Source organism: Tursiops truncatus, chromosome 8 (genome assembly GCF_011762595.2).
Source record: "Tursiops truncatus isolate mTurTru1 chromosome 8, mTurTru1.mat.Y, whole genome shotgun sequence".
Classification (NCBI taxonomy): Eukaryota; Metazoa; Chordata; class Mammalia; order Artiodactyla; family Delphinidae; genus Tursiops; species Tursiops truncatus.
Window position 1 is genome coordinate 44,216,447 of NC_047041.1, and position 18,689 is coordinate 44,235,135.

The 18,689-nt window shown below is 41.1% G+C and overlaps 1 protein-coding gene across 2 annotated transcripts in view; it reads left to right on the top strand.

The window, feature by feature from the left end:
- Nucleotides 1-18,689, top strand: part of RAB38 (RAB38, member RAS oncogene family) — a 102,253-nt gene that overhangs the window by 41,283 nt on the left and 42,281 nt on the right. The window lies entirely within an intron of this gene.

Sequence of the window (18,689 nt, forward strand, 5' to 3'; positions counted from 1 at the left end):
AAGGGGATGAGTGGAGCTATGATCCACCATTTAAGATGACTGTGGCTAAGGCAGCAAAGCAACTTGGGCGTGATCGCACCGATAATGTTTAGTAACCGTGTTCCTTTATTGAGGGCTTATTTTGTGTCAGGCATGCTTTTTGCGCATTTTCTCATTTAGTCCTCACAGCAGCCCTGTTAGGTGAGTGTGGTTCTAGAGTCAGTGAAAGAAATGGTCCTCACATTCAGTGTCACTGCTTCATTCAAGTACGAATTAGTTTACCCCAGCAGCACTTACGTTATTCTATCTGCTGGGGATTGGGCTTGGCCCTAGAAATGAAAAGATGGCGAGAACACAGAACTAGCACGCTGGCAATACTGGAAGTGTGGGGTGAGAGAGTAAATGGCAAATACCAACGTGAAGAGCGTAGCGTGGCTTGGTACTGTTCACTCTCCCGGGTGGCAGAGGAGTAGCAGGAAGTGGGGCAGCGTCAGGGCTGGAAGATGCAGCATCCAGTGCGGCATGGTGAGGGGTTTTACGCTTCCCATTAGGCCCCATGCTGTTATCTGACGTGTCGGGGGCACAATTTTTGCTCTACTCCCTTTTGTCTCTGTTTATATTTTTGTATCTCAGTATCAGAGAGAAAAATAGTATCATCCTACATTTTGAAAACTTTTTTAAAAAGCATGAATTAAAAGTAAATGGTTTACTACGTTTTTCTGAGATTTTCTTGCGCATATAAATATATATGCACATTTTACATTATTAAGATTGCATTCTGCATAGCTTTATATCACGATTTTTCCATTTTTATTTATTTGTGGAACACACATATTGAATACTTGTGGAGCACAGGCACTGCGCTAGTTGTCTGGGATTCAGCGGTGAATAAGATAGGCATTGTCTCTGCACTTACGGAAATTCACACTTAGGACTTGTGAATATTTGTGCGCATCACCAGAGAATGGTTGGAAAATATAGCTTGAATGGACATCATTCAAATAGGCTGGGGAGGAGCCTCTGGCTGGTTTTACAGAGGGTAGAATGGTCAGATTTGCCCTGGGGACTATGGAAAGGTAGATTGGAGGCAATTAAACCTGGAGACAGAGCCACATGGTAGTTATTGTATTCTTACGGGAAAATGACAAAGCCTTGAATTAAGGTAATGGCTTTAGAGATTACAAAGAAAAACCTGATATGAGGACGTCACTAAAGTGTAAACACCAGCAGGAGTAAGCAGCCACTTGGGGTGGGAGGTGATGGAGAAGGAGGAAAAGGTGGTGGCGCCTCTTTATTTTGTCATAGTTGGGATGTTCCTTTGTTTCAGCTGTTTCCTGGAGAGTCTCAGTGCCTGCCTTCTCTCAGTGCTGTCTCTAAATTGGCCTTATGTTTAGAAATTTTTACTTCTCCGTTCCTTGTTTTCCTTCTTGAGGCCCCAGTGTGCTTGTATGTTTTTCCCCTTCTTTCCTTTTAAAATCCTTTGTTTCCCCTGTTTTTTTAGGATTTTTTCCCCTTTGGTTCAGGCCACAGTATCTGTCATTTTCTACTTCTTGGCTCTCGTTGAACCTTTCTGGTTTGTTTGTTTGAAGAATTTATTGTTGTAAAGAGAAATTGGTCAAGCAACATTCGCAGATATGATTAAGTTATAGAAATTTAAGAAATATTATATTTTTAATAGACTGATTCTTGGATGTTAGTCCGGCTTTTTAAAATATTCCAAAATGTGGGTGAATTCATCCATTCACCTATTCCTTAGCCCCATACTTTGGAGCCTCCAGGCACAGGGGTAAAAGAGTAGAATTTTGGAGAACTCCTTTTCTTAATTGGTTATCTTACATCTGGAGGGCAGTCGATATTGAATGACTCATTTATTTTTTATTTTTTAATTTTTCTTGGAGTTTAGTTGATTTACAATGTTGTATTAGTTTCTGCTGTACCACAAAGTGAATCAGTTATACATATACATATATCCACTCTTTGTTAGGTTCTATTCCTATATAGGTCATTACTGAGTACTGAGTAGAATTCTCTGTGCTATATAGTAGGTTCTTATTAGTTATCTATTTTATATATAGTATATAAATAGTATATATAGTATATAAATAGTATATATAGTGTGTATATGTCAATCCCAATCTCCCAATTTATCCCCTCCCTTCCCCCTTGGTAACCATAAGTTTGTTTTCTACATCTGTGATTCTATTTCGGCTTTGTAAATAGGTTCATTTGTACCATTTTTTTTAGATTCCGCATATAACCAATATTGTATGACATTTGTCTTTCTCTGTCTGACTTACTTCACTCGGTATGACAATCTCTAGGTCCATCCATTGAATGACTCATATTTATATGAGGAGGGGAGTCTTCCATCATTCATTCATTCAACAAACATTATGGAACACCTGTTATGTACCAGGCACTGGGAATAGAGAAACTTACAAAACAGACAGAATCCTGACTTCATGTATAACAGTAACAACAAAACATAAGTAAAATCTGGGGGGGGGGGGGGGGGGGGGGGGCGGATGTATAGCCAGTAAGTGCTAACAGGAAAATAAAAGGAAGGAAGACACCTATAAATTTGTGGGGAGGGTTGAAATTGCTTGTGGGACAAAGGACGTTCTGGACATTTTCTTTCACCTCACTCTGACATTCCTTGCACAACAATTACAGTGTCAAACTCTGCTTAAGGGCATGATGTTCATTAACTTAAGGCCTGGCTGACCCGCCATGTACTTAAATACTGGATTTCTAATCCTCTAAATCCCTGCAAGTGTAAACTTTGAAGAGAAGCTTTGTATGGAGAGAGGGTGGAGGGAATTTCACAAGGCACTGAACTGCTAATATGACCAAGAGGGTACAAGGCCTCATTGTGAAAGGTAGAACCCACATTTCTCTTTCCTCCAAACATACTGCTGTTGAAATTGTCCTTCTGAATGTCTTAATAGTGAAAATGGCTTCCCAGTGCCAAGTTAGTATTCAGAGTTGACACCTAGACACGCAGGAACAATACTGCAGCGTTGACAAGCTGGTGTGTCAAATGGTTCAAAAAGTCTTTTTTGAAAAAAGATCTCTGATAAAGCTCTACTTACTTTCCGAGGATAGGATTTCAGCACGTACAAAACAGAGGCCCAGATCAAACCGTCTGCCTGAAGCTAAGATGGCAGCATTCGGAGACAGCTACCAATTCATTTGTTGGTTACCTTTGGGATCAGGGAACATTTCCCATAAGATCTTTCTCTTAGAAAGTGAATCTCCTAACAACGAAAGTCCTCTTGAGTGACATCATAGTCAGTCTGGTGATAAACATCTGATTTCCCTTTTTTTTTACGTTTCCAAAACTTCTAATGAGCCAAAGTCCACAACGTCTGGCTTTGTCCTCATGGCCACATCCTGGAGAAATCCTGTGGATATATCAGCTCAACCATACCTGAAGCTGAAACTAGCAGGGTGTTGAAGGAGTTTGTCACTGAGACCAGCCTCCTTCTTGCTGCTGACCCCACTGCCAAGGGAAATTCACCCTCTTGCTCTTCAATCTTCTAAAGAAACTTTCCACAAGAATTTTCCTGCCTGTGCTGTTGCTGGAATAATTGTGGTAGCCTCTGGCTGTGAATTAAGAGAGAAAAAATAAAAAATAAATGTATGTTAGCATCTCTGATTTTTCACATCATCTCTTCAAATATTAAAAACCAAAGGAAAGAAAAGAAAAAGAGTCTCTCTTAAGTCAGATTTTCTTTAGTTTTCAACCTTTGCATTCTTTCCTTTTCTTAGCCGTGTTTAGCTGAATTCTGCCTGGGGATTCACTAGGGCCAGGAAATATATAACTGGGGTGATCATATGTCCCATTTTATGGAACATTCCTTGTTTATGCCTGTGGTCCTAGCATACTTATTAATAACCCCCCCATTTCTGGTTTGTAATTTAATTTACATGGTCAGCCTATAGATCAGGAGCTCTGATACGTCTATCTCACTGTCCACATCATATTTAACTCTAATAATGGCTCTTTTATGCATTCCTGTGCCCAAGCTCAGTCTTTATAATATGTTTTGGCAGATTAGTCTATTTAGAATGAGGGCCCTGGTCTGCTCTTGTTGGTGCATTCCCAAGATTGAGAATCCTGTCTTTCGGGTCCATCTCAATGGCTGATGGGGCCCCGAGACATTCTGACCCATTTACCTGGTGCTCTCCTGGTGCCCATTGCCTGAATCTCCACCAGCTACTTCCTTTGGATTCACTCTATGGCCACATCCAACTACCTTTTAGAGTTGTTGTGAGATTAAGTGACAGAATGTACGTGGGGTCCCTGATGTGTTACGTCTGATCCCACCACACACACATACCACATTATCTCTGTCACCTGTCCCCACAGCCCATCTGCCGGTCCGGGTATCCCCATCTGTACCTGGCTCTGGTGCACACAATACATGCACTCAGACGAAGGGTCTGTTTCTATATCTCAGCCCTTCCCAGGCTGCTCCATCCTGTTCTTATGCTGTAGGGTTCCCATGTGGTTGTGTTCAGAAACAGGACACCAGGAAAATGCCAGTGTAGATGGGAAGTAATGGGGCAAATAGGATCTACGCAAGTGGTGATGAGAACAGCAGTCACAGAGAGAACTGCAGTGCCCTCTAGTCATGCAGCCTCCACCTCATGCCCTACTCCAGGCAGATTTCCTTGTCTGTTTCTACCCTATTTATAGTGACTTAGGCCCACCCGCTATCTCAGAATGTTCTAAGATCAATGGGTGCCTAGAAGACACTTTCTAACATTAAACTCTATTGAAGTTTAGTCTCTTCCCTGGAGCTAAAAAGAAAGATGTTGATGTGTGTCCTGCTAAGGGAAGGAATATACCCACTAGTGTTCTCTGTAAGAAGTTATAGTTTTTAGACGGAGGAGTAGGTGTTTCACAGTGTAGTGGACATTTGTCATGTGTTTTGGGTTTCCAGTAACTGTTAAACACATTTGCTACCTTTGGGGAACTTCTAGTCATGGGAGGCTCCCCTCCCCAGGAAGAGTCCATAAAACTTTCTTCCTCTGCTTTATTTGCAGCTAGGGCACAGGCATATGACCTAGATTCCACAGATCATACTGATTCAGAAGTGAGCAACTAGAGGAAGAGGGTGCAATGCAGAACCCATTTTTTTCTGGGGAGGTTGGTGGCAGAAAAGACCTCCATCCTTGAGAGATAGTGGAGTTTGCTGAGTCCTATGCTTGACACAGAAACAGGATCACTGCTGGCCCCAGGAACAGTTGCATTCAAGTTGAATTCCTTGGAGCTTTGCAGATTACAGGACCTAGTGCTCAGTGGTAGCTGGCAGCAGTGTCCTTATCACGCCTGTTCTATGTAGGATCTGAGTTTCTGGAAGCTTAGGCTCGATCCGGTTTCTCTACACTACTGTTTCTGTGGCCTACTGAGTAATTCTGCAAGCTACCCAACATCCCTTGAATAAATGATTTCATGTTTAGCCAGCATCGGCTTCTGAATCTTGCGACTGAGAATCTGGATTAATATACATGGTCAAATGCATTTAAGAAATCCAGCTTCGGGCTTCCCTGGTGGCGCAGTGGTTGGGAGTCTGCCTGCCGATGCAGGGGACAAGGGTTCGTGCCCCGGTCCGGGAAGATCCCACATGCCGCAGAGAGGCTGGGCCCATGAGCCATGGCCGCTGAGCCTGCGCGTCCGGAGCCTGTGCTCCGCAACGGGAGAGGCCACAACAGTGAGAGTCCCACGTACCGCAAAACAAACAAACAAACAAACAAACAAAAGAAATCCAGCTTCACTGTCCCCCTTGCTGTAGGACTTCTCAGGCCTTTGATATCCTATGTACATTCTGAATCTCCAATAATAAAAATGAATATGTTTCTTGCTGTTTGCTGTACGTTAACTTTGTGTACAGATTTTTACATGTATGAACTCATTCAGTCCTTAGCATGATCCTATAGAATAGGTTATTATTATTGTTACCATTTAAAAAAAAGTTGAGACTTAGGTGATTTCCCTAAAACCATAGAGTTACTACCTTATTTCTTTAATTCTAACTTATACTTTTTGTTCCTTCCTACGTGAACATTTCAGAATCAAGGTATGTCCTCTAGTCAGTGTATATCTCTAAAATGATGGTGTGTCATACATATAATAGTTTTTTTCACCATCTCCTCCAAAAGGGGACTATACCATGCAGCAGTTTGTAAATGTTTCTGGCCACATAGAACACTTAACAAACTAATAGAACATGCTTAGGAAATACTGGCCTAGAATTATCTTTTAAAGGGAAAGTTTTCTGTCTTCCATTGTTTAGTGAGCTTTTTCCATTATTATTTTTAAATTGCTATGAAAGCTAAAATATGCAGCAGTTAATTAGCTAGTTTTCTAGAAGCTGCTTGAAGGGTAGGATCACACATCATATCTTCTTCTAGGCTTTTAGAAGACATACATAATGCATTTATACAAACTGGAAATGCATAGATAATTGCACTTGAGTATGGGTAGACAGTTATTCTAAGTCCTTTTAAAATCATTTTAAAAAATCAGATTTTTTAAAAATCTTTTTATTTTTAAGTTGGGTAGTAGGCCATTTCTGGTTACTCCCAATTTTTAAATGTCAATCCATGAAAAAATTCTTGATATCACTGGTGCATTCATTGATTCAACACAATTTGTATTGAATGACTATTCAGGTCTGTGCTGTGAACAATGTGTATTAAGCCTTTTCTGGATTCAGAGCATACTGTTAGGTGCCTGTTCCTCTTAAAATGCCAGAATTCCCTAAGGGAAGTAGATAGGCCACGTTTTAGGCATCCATCTCCAAAGACTTTAGATGGGGTTGTAGGATGTGCCTCCCCTGACTTAACTGGGACACAGCACATTTAACCTTATTTTTTTAGCCGATCTGCTTAGAGCTAGTTGTACTTAGGAACATAAAAGGAAGGGCCCAACCTAAAAATGCAAAACCAGAGCAAAGTTAGAAGGTATCATTAAAGGAAATGATGGCAATGGTTAATAGTCATGATCATTTCATATAATGACCACTAGTGTGTAGTACAACTGTTTGAATCATCGTTTTTGACAGGTTCTTAATGCCCTGCATGAAAAATGGAATCATTTCTTGAAATTGAGAGTAGCTTAAGTACAAGAGTCTCAAATTCAAGCAACTCACCTGCTTAGGAATCAGTATAAATAAGAATAACATTTTTATCTTTAGCTAATTGGTTCTCCAGAGGTTTTCTAGGGCTGTGCTAATAATTTGCTAAATAATATGAGATCCAATTATAACTAAGACATTGTAGGAAAATAGAAACAGACCCTCAGAGGCTATAACCACAGCTTGGTGTGCAGGAGGCAGGAGTTGCATTTGTCATCCTCGCCTGCGTGGTTCACATTTTCATTACCTACAGCGCAGGTCCTTCCTGTTTCGTGCTTAGACAACTTTAAATAGTCTCCAGACCTCGCTCATGGTAGTCTGTACAGCATGGTGCTAAAAACTCAACCTACCCAAGGAATCACTTTGATTTCATTACAGTCTAGTTCAAGAATCTTCTGTAAGCTCTACTTCTTGATTCAGATTTAGACACATAAGAATGTAAATTGATACAGTCACTATGGAGAACAGTATGGAGGTTCCTTAAAAAACTAAAAATAGAACTACCATATGACCCAGCAATCCCACTACTGGGCATATACCCAGAGAAAACCATAATTCAAAAGGAGACATGTACCACAATGTTCATCGCAACACTATTTACAGTAGCCAGGACATGGAAGCTACCTAAGTGTCCATCGACAGATGAATGGATAAAGAAAATGTGGCACATATATACAATGGAATATTACTCAGCCACAGAAAGAAACGAAATTGAACTATTTGTAGTGAGGTAGATGGACCTAGAATCTGTCATACAGAATGAAGCAAATCAGAAAGAGAAAAACAAATACCATATGGTGACACATATGGAATCTAAAAAAAAAAAATGGTACTGATGAACCTAGGGGTAGGACAGGAATAAAGGCGCAGATGTAGAGAATGGACTTGAGGACACGGGGAGGGGGAAGGGTAAGCTGGGACAAAGTGAGAGAGTAGCATTGACATATATACACTATGAATTGTAAAATAGATACCTAGTGGGAAGCAGCCGCATAGCACGGGGAGATCAGCTTGGTGCTTTGTGACCATCTAGAGGGGTGGGATGGGAGGGTGGGAGGGAGACGTAAGAGGCAGGAGATATGGGGACATATGTATATGTATAATTGATTCAGTTTGTTATACAGCAGAAACTAACACACCATTGTAAAAGCAATTATACTCCAATAGAGATGTTAAAAAAAACAAAACAAAACAAATTTAGGCACCTGAAAAAAGGAGTTAGCAAGCTATTACCTGTGGGCCAAATGTGGCCTGCCCTTATTTCATAAAGTGTTATTAGAACACAGCCATGCTCATTGGTGCACATGTTATCAATGGGTGCTTTTCCATTACATCTGCAGAGTTGAGTAGTTGCAACAGAGGCCCAATGGCTTTCAAAGCCTGAACTCTTTACCATCCAATCTGGCCATCTACTCATTAAAGTTTGCCACTGATGTCTTACAATAGCATTAGCTTCTCTTTTGTGCTTGTGGCTTTACATGCAATAGCTCATCCTTGAAACAGTCTTGTAAGTACTTTTATTAGTCCTGTTTTACAGATGAGGGGATTAAAGTTTAAATTGGAGAACATAAATGACTAGCTAAAGATCTCATAGTTGGTAGGTAGTAAAGTTGGGATTTCAAGGCAGATGTGCTCAGAGTACACCCAATCACCACACTGCACTATCGTATAGCCTTTTCGAATCTGGCCTAATTATACAATAACTATTTATGATAAACGGTTGACCAGGGATTGAGATAGACTGATAGATAGATAAGGTAAAATGTAGCCCGGTCTCAAAGTTTAAAGTCTAATGACACGTACAGAGACATGTAAATAGGTCTTCCAGGAAATGTAACAAAGTAAAGCAATTCACCTGGAATTATTGAAGGGACTGAATAACGAAGGGGCCTTTTCTCGCATGTACATTGCCAGCCACTTGCCTTTCCCTCGTCTCTGTGCTTTTGTCCTGATATTCCCTTTGTATGGACTGTACAAGGCAGAGGCAGTTGCCATTCTTTGTTCATATTGTTCTGTCCAAACACATCCAGCTCTGGGTGTGAGACAGGAAAGGGAGAAACACCCCTGGATTTAGCAGTAGGGAGTCTTTAGGAATTAATCATCGGTGGGCTCAAAGATAAGACACCTTACTTTCCAAATATCTTCTACCTCACAGAGATTCACGAGAACAAGTCTACAAGGAATCTTTGTTTTCAGACAGGATCAAGACAGAGCTCATCCCTCCTCCAGAAAAGACCAGGCCCAATAAGGCACAGGCATATTTTTGTTAAATGATTGTTTTTAGTATTATTTAATTGTGCTTCTTAACAGGGGTGATCTTGTCAATGTCTAGAACTATTTTTGGTTGTCATAACTGATCGGGGAGAGGAGGGTGCTACTCACATCAAGTGGGTAGAGGCCAGGGATGTTGCTAAACATCCTACAGTGCACAGCACACAGCCTCCCAACTCCCACCCCTCCAAAGAATGATTTGGCCCAAGATGTCAATGGTACTGAGACTGCGAAACCTCAGATGTCATGCTTTATGTTAGAATTTTCTAAATCCTCTAAAAGTTCCTGTTAGTTAGTTGGCAGTTTTAAGAAAAATCAAGTAGGGTGGTCTTTTGAGTTTTGTATGTTTACCAAATATGCAATTGTATGAAAAAAGTTAGGAGTTAATTCTTGCCAAATGATGACTGTTGTTAGATTGTGGGATGATTTTATTTTCATGTTTCTGGTTTCATGTAGGTGATTTTATTTTCATGTTTCTGGTTTCCATTTTTTAAAAAATGTGATTATATTGCTTTTACAATGACAGAGATAAAATTATAAATAAAGATATAAACAAATAATAAAAAAGAAACTGTTGAGTCTTTGGGTTCAGGCTTCTCTAGTCTATTAAGGATTCTCTGCCCGAGGGTTTGATGCTAAGGGACATGGTTTGACACAAGGCAGAGTTTTGCCTTCTCTGTTCCCCACCCACCTAATACTTTAATCTCTGAATTTTAGCATTTCCAGTACTCATCTCCATGCCTTTTCACATGCAGTTCCTTCTGCCTCCATCCTTCTGTGGTCTTCGCCTTAGGAAATTCCAGATTTGCCACATCTTTGTTCTCTTCCTACCCACACCATATAGCCCCTACAGATTTCCTTAAGGGACTTCCTCTCTCCCACCTACATGTCTGGGGCACCAGTTAGATAGCTAACTGTTGGGCCGGCTTACATGATGTGGCTCAGGTCTCTCTTCTAATGGATGGGCATTGCTTAGAGAGATGAGGCAGGGTGTGAGTCGCTCTGAGTGATTGTATCTTTCTGGTCCCAGAAAAACAACCCTGTCCTCAGCTGGACCCAGGCTCTAGGATCACCGTGGATTTCTGAACCTGAGAAAGGGCCCTGAGAAGCACGGAGGGGCACTTTGGCAGAGTATGGCGAGTGTGGGCTTGGATGCCATGTAGATAGGGGTCAGGCTCTTGCCTCAGACCCAAAGCTATGTGGCTTTGGGCCAAACCCTTAATCATGCTGAGCTTCCATTTCTCATACGAAAAATGGAGATAATACTTTATGGGGTAGTTATAAGAATCAGTGCTAATAAGCGTGAAATGCCTGGAAGATTAGTATGCAAGAAATGACTGGTCTTTCTAAAGAAAATATACATGCATGCAAAAATTGCTCTCAGTTTCAGGGGCTTCCCAGACAATCCTGCCTACTGAAGCATGGACCCTGTTCTAAAGCCAGCCCATGTGCCTTCAATTGCTTAATTCCTCTCTAATGGTATCTTTAGAAAAATGTGTTAGAATTAGGGGATTCCTGGAGAAAAAGTTCTATTCAGCTAGAGCAGGAATCCTTTGTTGGGGTAGAGTGTCAGAACCAGGATGAAGGGACCAGGGAGCCTTTTCTCCTCAGATTTTTGCAAAATGCCTCTGTCGATGGTACACTGCTGTCCACCGATCCCCTTTGAGGATCACTGTGTGTGATGAGAGATGTTGCCCCTGGGAGTGTGTTGCTCTTCTGCATGGTCTGGAAACAGGAACCAAAAGCAGGAAAAATGATGAGCTTAGTTAGAGGAAATTGGAGACTGAAGGGAGGGCGGTATAAGCTCTATTCTAAAGGACAGAAGAAGAGTTCAGAAGGACTTGATGAGTTTCCTGGTGCGTCTAAGAAAGGGAGCCAAAATCAGAGGTAGGGAGAGTCTGAAATCTTTGTAAGATTTCCATGTTTGCACTTTTTTTAAAATTTTATTTTATTTTTGGCTGTGTTGGGTCTTCATTTCTGTGCGAGGGCTTTCTCTAGTTGCGGTGAGCAGGGGCCACTCTTCATCGCGGTGCACGGGCCTCTCACTATCGCGGCCTCTCTTGTTGCGGAGCACAGGCTCCAGACGCGCAGGCTCAGTACTTGTGGCTCACGGGCCTAGTTGCTCCGCGGCATGTGGGATCTTCCCAGACCAGGGCTCAAACCCGTGTCCCCTGCATTGGCAGGCAGACTCTCAACCACTGCGCCACCAGGGAAGCCCCCATGTTTGCACTTTTAAAAAATCCTGTTCTAGCTCCCCATCATAATTATTTCTGTAAAAACCTTTTAAGGAAAAAAGGCCTATCTTTCAGAATTTCAAAGACGAGAGGATGCTTCTGAGGTCCTATCCTATCTTGAGCTTAATCTGCAGCAGAGGTGAGCTGTATGGAAAAGTGTAGGTGAAGGAGGATGGAAAAAGCAAGTAGAATCCTGGTGCCTTTGGGAATGAAAATATTGCCTGGGTGCAGTGGAGTTCAGATCATGACGGAATATGGTCTCTGGTCTTCACTAGTAGACCACAGTTCCCATTCCCAGACTCAGGGAATGATTAAATACAATCAGACTCTGCTTCTGGAGTCAGATTTCTTCCTGGATCTCTACCTGCAGCCGTGTCTTCTTTCCCAAACTTCAGACTTCCATGTCCCTCTGGATCTCTCCCTGGATCTCACCTAGATAACTCTTCAAATCCAATATGTTGGAAACTGAATTTATTAGCTCTTCTGCAAATCAGATCATCTGGTTAGGAGAACTTACATCCACCCAGACATCCAAGCCATATACCCATAGAAACAGGTTACTCATCCTTCAGAAACCCCAAGTTCCTGAGCAGAGAAACCCCCATAGTGAGGCTCTTCTCTGCCTCTCCAGGTCTATCCCTGGCTACTTCGTCCCTCCGTTCATCCCCTAGTGATACCAAACTGCATCAAGTTCACATCTCGGAATTCCCCCTTCCTGGAACATGCTTCCTACACTTATTCACCTGTCTGTCTTTCACTCTTCCTTCAGAACTAGGCTCAAGCATCATCTGTTACTGGCTCTCAGGTAGTCTCTCCTATCTCTTGCCACATATGTTAAACTTCTTTCTTTATGGACCTGGTCCCTGCGCTGCACTGTGAAATCCTCCTGGTTACCCACCAGCACGTTGGCTTGTACATGGTGGGTGACCACATGGTCAGTGTTTATTGGATGGAACAGAATGGTTTGCAGCACTGCTTTTCAAGCACTTATTCAGAGGATTCCTTTACCATATTATACTTTTCCCTGCCCCTTGTGGAGTATTTCTGTCCTTAGAGAACTGTGAAGAAGGAGAAAACTTAATTTACTGCTGTATTTCCCAGGAGGACTCCACATTATGTAACTCCTTTTATCCAGAAAGCTCTCTAGACACTTTGCACAGCAGGGATATTACAGTGCCCCACGGTGTGAAGCGGGAAGTAGAGAAGAAAAATGAACATGAGGGAAGCAGTCTCCCTTAGTGCTTTGGGCCCAAACTGGGAACTGCAGGATTCTTTGCGTGGTGATTGCATATAGCATGCTGCCAGAAATCTGCCATCAGCCTGTAGATTTCATTAGCCAGCATATTCCTCCTTCACACCCGAGAACCAGAATTTAGCGGTTTCCTTCTCATTGAAATTCTCATAATCTTGTTTTACATGCACCTCTTGTTTCAGCTACTGTCATTTGAGCTGCACACAATATCATATTTGTCCTTTTTTTAAACTAATAAACAGAGTCCCAGAGAGGCTTTTCAATGATTTTCATTGCAGAAATGAGGCCTAGACTTCAGATCTAGTCTAGAACTCTATGCAATGACGTGATTCTTGAACAAAGCTGTACATCAGGAACACCTGAGGAGCTTGTTAAAATGCACTGCAGATGCCTCGGCCCTACTCTCGGAGATGTCTGGAGGGGCATAGATCGTATGTTTTTGCAAAACAGTCCTTTGGTGATTTTGATGTGCACACTGGTTAAGATGCATTGTGTTAGACTTTGTTCACTCACTCACTCATTCATTCATTTATTCATTCCTGGTGTATTCCTTGAATACCTACTGTGTATTCAGGTAGGCACTTTGCTAAGCACTGAGGCACTGGCGATAAAGGGCACAGTTTCTTCTCATTAAGAAGTTCTCAGTCTCCTGGAAGAAAACCCATAAAAATGAATAATTACAATACAGTAGGAAGTTCCATTAAAACTGGTGGATTCGTCATATGACCCAGCAATCCCACTACTGGGCATATACCCTGAGAAAACCATAATTCAAAAAGAGTCATGTACCACAGTGTTCATTGCAGCACTATTTACAATAGCCAGGACATGGAAGCAACCTAAGTGTCCGTCGACAGATGAATGGATAAAGAAGATGTGGCACGTATATACAATGCAATATTACTCAGCCATAAAAAGAAACAAAATTGAGTTATTTGTAGTGAGGTGGATGGACTTAGAGTCTGTCATACAGAGTGAAGTAAGTCAGAAAGAGAAAAACAAATACCGTATGCTAACACATGTATATGGAATCTAAAAAAAAAAAAAAATGGTACTGAAGAACCTAGGGGCAGGACAGAAATAAAGTCGCAGACGTAGAGAATGGACTTAAGGATACAGGGAGGGGGAAGGGTAAGCTCGGATGAAGTGAGAGAGTGGCACGGACATATATACACTACCAAATGTAAAATAGCTAGTTAGTGGGAAGCAGCCTCATAGCACAGGGAGATCAGCTGGGTGCTTTGTGACCACCTAGAGGGGTGGGATAGGGAGGGTGGGAGGGAGACGCAAGAGGGAGGGGATATGGGGATATATGTATATGTACAGCTGATTCACTTTGTTATACGACAGCAACTAACACAGCAATGTAAAGCAATTATACTCCAATAGAGATGTTAAAAAAAAAAAAACTGGTGGATTCTATAAGAGCTGTGAGAGCACTTGAAGGAGAAGGTGTTACCTCTACTTGAGAATGAGGCAACTTCCTTGATATTTGATCTGAGTCACCCAGGCTAAGAGAGTCCCCAAAAGAAGATCCAAGGGGACCACTGGGAGGAGCTCCTTTTTAACAGGTTTGTGCAGAGGTGCATATGGAAGCCACCTTCAGGAATCTGTGGGTGTCTTAAAAAGCAAGGACAAGGCTTTTCATCTTTTTAAAACTTTTTCTTTTTAAGGTAGAGTTTATTAATTAATTTATTTATTTTTGCTGTGTTGGGTCTTCGTTTCTGTGCGAGGGCTTTCTCTAGTTGCGGCGAGTGGGGGCCACTCTTCATCACGGTGCGCGGGCCGCTCACTATTGCGGCCTCTCTTGTTGCAGAGCACAGGCTCCAGACGCGCAGGCTCAGTAGTTGTGGCTCACGGGCCCAGTTGCTCCAAGGCATGTGGGATCCTCCCAGACCAGGGCTTGAACACGTGTCCCCTGCATTAGCAGGCAGATTCTCAACCACTGCGCCACCAGGGAAGCCCGATGAGCTGAGTAGTTGCAACTACTCAGAGTTGAGTAGTTGCAACAGAGGCCCGTTGGCTTTCAAAGCCTGAACTCTTTACTTTTACCTTTTTTATTGAAATAGAGTTGATTTACAGTGTTGTACTATTTACAATAGCCAAGGCATGGAAGCAACCTAAGTGTCCATCAACGGATGAATGGATAAAGAATATGTGGCACATATATACAATGGAATATCACTCAGCCATAAAAAGAATGAAATAATGCCATTTGCAGCAACATGGATGGACCTAAAGATGATCGTACTAAGTGAAGTGAGCCAGAGAAAAACAAATATCTTTATCCTAAGATATCTAAGTAAGAACATGTCACTATTGCAGTTACCTAGCTTTATTAGTCATCAGAAAATTGTCAATACAAGACCACAGAGACTTGCTATTAAGAATAATAGTAAAAATGTATATTTATGAAATACATTCTTACTCTTCTTACCAGGCCTTGTTTTAAGTGCTTTATTGAAGCATTTCACTTACTTCCCCCAAACCATTGTGAACTAGGTGCTGTTATTATGTCCATTTTACGAATTAAGGAGCTGAAGCTTAGAGAAGTTAAATGATTTATGCAAGACCGTATGGTTAGCAAATGGCAGAGCCAGAATTAGAACCCAGATCCCTCTGTTCCTGTTATTTTTTCACTTCCATATGTCTACATAATAGTCTAATATTGCTATTCCTTGATGTGATACATTTAGACATACCCACTGATAACCCACTATACTAAATGAGGATTTACCTTTCTTACTTGACTGCTAACTCCCATCCCATTTCACCAGTAGATTTCTATCACTGCCTGTAGCTGAATTATAACAAAAATCATAGTACGTATCATGAGATAGGAAAACATTATTCACTCACATAATTTGCCATCTTTTTTCCTTAGGGTTTTTGGAAAAATGTCCACCATATTATTTATTCTATCAAGACTACTTTTGTCCTGGTGGCCTCCATTCCAGAGTCCTCTATTTTCTTCATCCAATTTGACTGCCCTGGAGCCCCAACCCAGCTGTAATCCTGGGACTTTTCTTTGTCATTCTCCTGAGTAGGATAGCTTGCTGCCTGGGTCCCAGTTTTATATTCTTGTTTTACTGGAACATAACTTCCTGCAGCTGCTTAGGAAGAGCTGAATGGGCATTTCTGAGTCCTTGATATCTTCAAGAATGTGTATTTAACCCTCACACAATTTTAACTGTTTATATGGGTATAGAATTCTAGGTTGAAAATGATTTCCCCTATGCCTTGAAGGCATTGCTCCATTGTAGTATAGCATTTAGCATTGTGCTTTAGACATTTCAGACCATTCTGGTTCTTAAAGCTTTGTATGTATGCTGTTTTATTTTTTAAGGCAGTTTTGGGGATTATCTCTTTACTCCTGGTTATTTCTTTGGTAGTTTTCCCCCCTTCCTATTTGTTGCTGCTGTTGTTGTTTCTTTATGGAACTCCTAGTTTGATGTAACTTTTTGAATTGAGTCTGTGAACCTACTACACTTTTTTTCTCATATTTTCGGCAGTTTTTAATTTTTATTTTATTCTTTATATATTTTGACTTAATTCCTATTCTTTTATTATAATTTTTTATTTCAGCAATCATAGTTTTAATTTGGAAGAGATTTCCTATTTGCTGATTGTTCTTTTTTGTAGCATCCTATTCTTAGTTAAGAATGTAATAGCTTCCTGTATTTGTGAAGATACCAATTAGTTTCTTAACTTTTTTTTGGTTTGTTTCTCACATTACCTATTTCAGTAGTTATTTTTCAGCCCATTTTGTTCTTTTCTTTTATGTTGATTGTTCCCCTTAAACATCTGATGATTTTTGGAAGAACATTCATGTTTAGAAACAAGACCATCAAAAGCAGATACCAAGCTCTGTGTGTATAAGTAGGCTTGTTGATTAGAGGCTACGTTGATTACTGACTAGTGGGTTTCACTTTAGGTTAGTAGTCACTGGGGACTCCTAGATGTCAGCTCTCAGAGGTCTTTTCTCAAAAGAACTCTTTTCTCTGCTAAGGGTGAAGATGCAAGAGTTCTGTGAGGGGAAAAGTAATAGCCCAGCTGCCATATTGACAGACTTTTAATTAATTCCTTTTTCAATCCCATACCACCCACATGGGGAAATTAGTTGGTATGTCTTTAGTCTCAAGTCTTCTCTTTGGCTTATTCAGAACTTAAACCAGTATTTGAATTGGGGTGTCGATGACTAGCTGCTGGTATTCTACATGGAAGTATGGGGAAGGGATGTGGTTGACATTTCCCATTCTGACCTTCAACTAGTCCTCCTGATTTCAACCACTCCCAATATTTGAGTCTTGGGACTCTTTTGGATTCTGTGGGAATTATTGAGCTCTCTGATTGTTCATATCTCCCTCTACAAACCCTATAGACCATGCTATGTACATCCTAGTAAATCTACTACTCTCCGTTACTTTCAGATTTCTAAAAATGTGTTGAAATCTCTTGAATGCTTGTGCACATTTCCTCATTCTTTTAATTCCTGAGATTCTATTTGAAATATTTTGCTTCTTTGAAATCATTTTTTCAGAATTTTGGTAAAGAAAATAAATATATTCCCTCAGTCTGCTGTCTTTAACTGGAAGGTGCCCATGATCTTTGACCTTTTGCTAATTGCTTATTTCTGACTCAATCTTAGTCATTATATAATTTAATTCATGACAGTTTCTTTTAAAATTAAGGTTATTTTATCTTCATTTTAAATGTGGAAACTGAAGTACAGCAGGATTAAATAACTTACCCAAAGGAGTACCAGAGCTAGGATTTAAACTCAGGTCTGATTGATTCTGGATCTAGCTGGTGCTTTCTATCCCAGCTTTCTCCTTCTAAAAGAAAAATCATGGCAAAGCCTCTGTCTCCTCTCTCAAAACCATTGTCAGAACCTTCTGGAAGGGGTTGCTTCCTTGTTTCAGGAGGGGTTTTGTTAATGAGACATGTTTGCTTTCTCCCTTCTTGTGCTTCTTCATTTTCTTCAGTGTTGATTTTGCTTGTCCCTGTTCAGTGGTCCTTCCCCTTCTTTGATGTCTCTTGTGTGCCATCTCTGAAGCACCCTTAGATTTGTGGGCAGCAGCCCTGCCTTTCCAAGCCCTTGTTTCACCTCTGTCTGCTTCACTGACTAGTGAGATATTGATTTCTCGGGAGAACTTGCTGGGATTGGCGGGTGGGAATCAATAGCCCATTAGACATAAGTGGAAAGTAGCAGCAGCCACTCCTCAGCACTCTGCTCACTGACCTAACGTGCTGGGGTGCTGGTCAAAGATGAGGTTAGCCTGACGTGTCCAGGGGTATTCTGAAGTGATTAGATTGTTCTAGGAACAATGTAGCAAAATCAAGAGCTTTAAATCCATGTCCTTGAACTAAATGAAGTGGAATCATTTTTGAGAATAAATTTGCCTGTCACAGGTTGCTACAGGGGAAGGAAGTTCTGTTGAGAACTTTTCTAATTCTTGGGTCACTTTGAATTTCCTAGTGTAGGCACAATCTTGTGAATCATAAGGCAAGTCATTTAGCTTTCATGTTCTTCAGGGTTTCCAAAATGAAAGAGAAGGTGGGTGTCAGCAGTGGGTGCCTAGCATTACCTATACAGTGTGTTTCTGAAACATTGTGTGTAAATTCCATTTTTAAATGCAACCTCAAGGGGCTCATTATGGCAGCTCTCCCTGGGTGAGTCCCTTTGAAGAGGAAGAGTTCCTTTGGAAAGAGAATTACCACTGTCTGTTTTATCTGGTTATAAGTGTAGTTCTTATGTTTCAGATTTTTGTAAAGAAGGACATACACAAGCAGTAAATTCAAATTAGC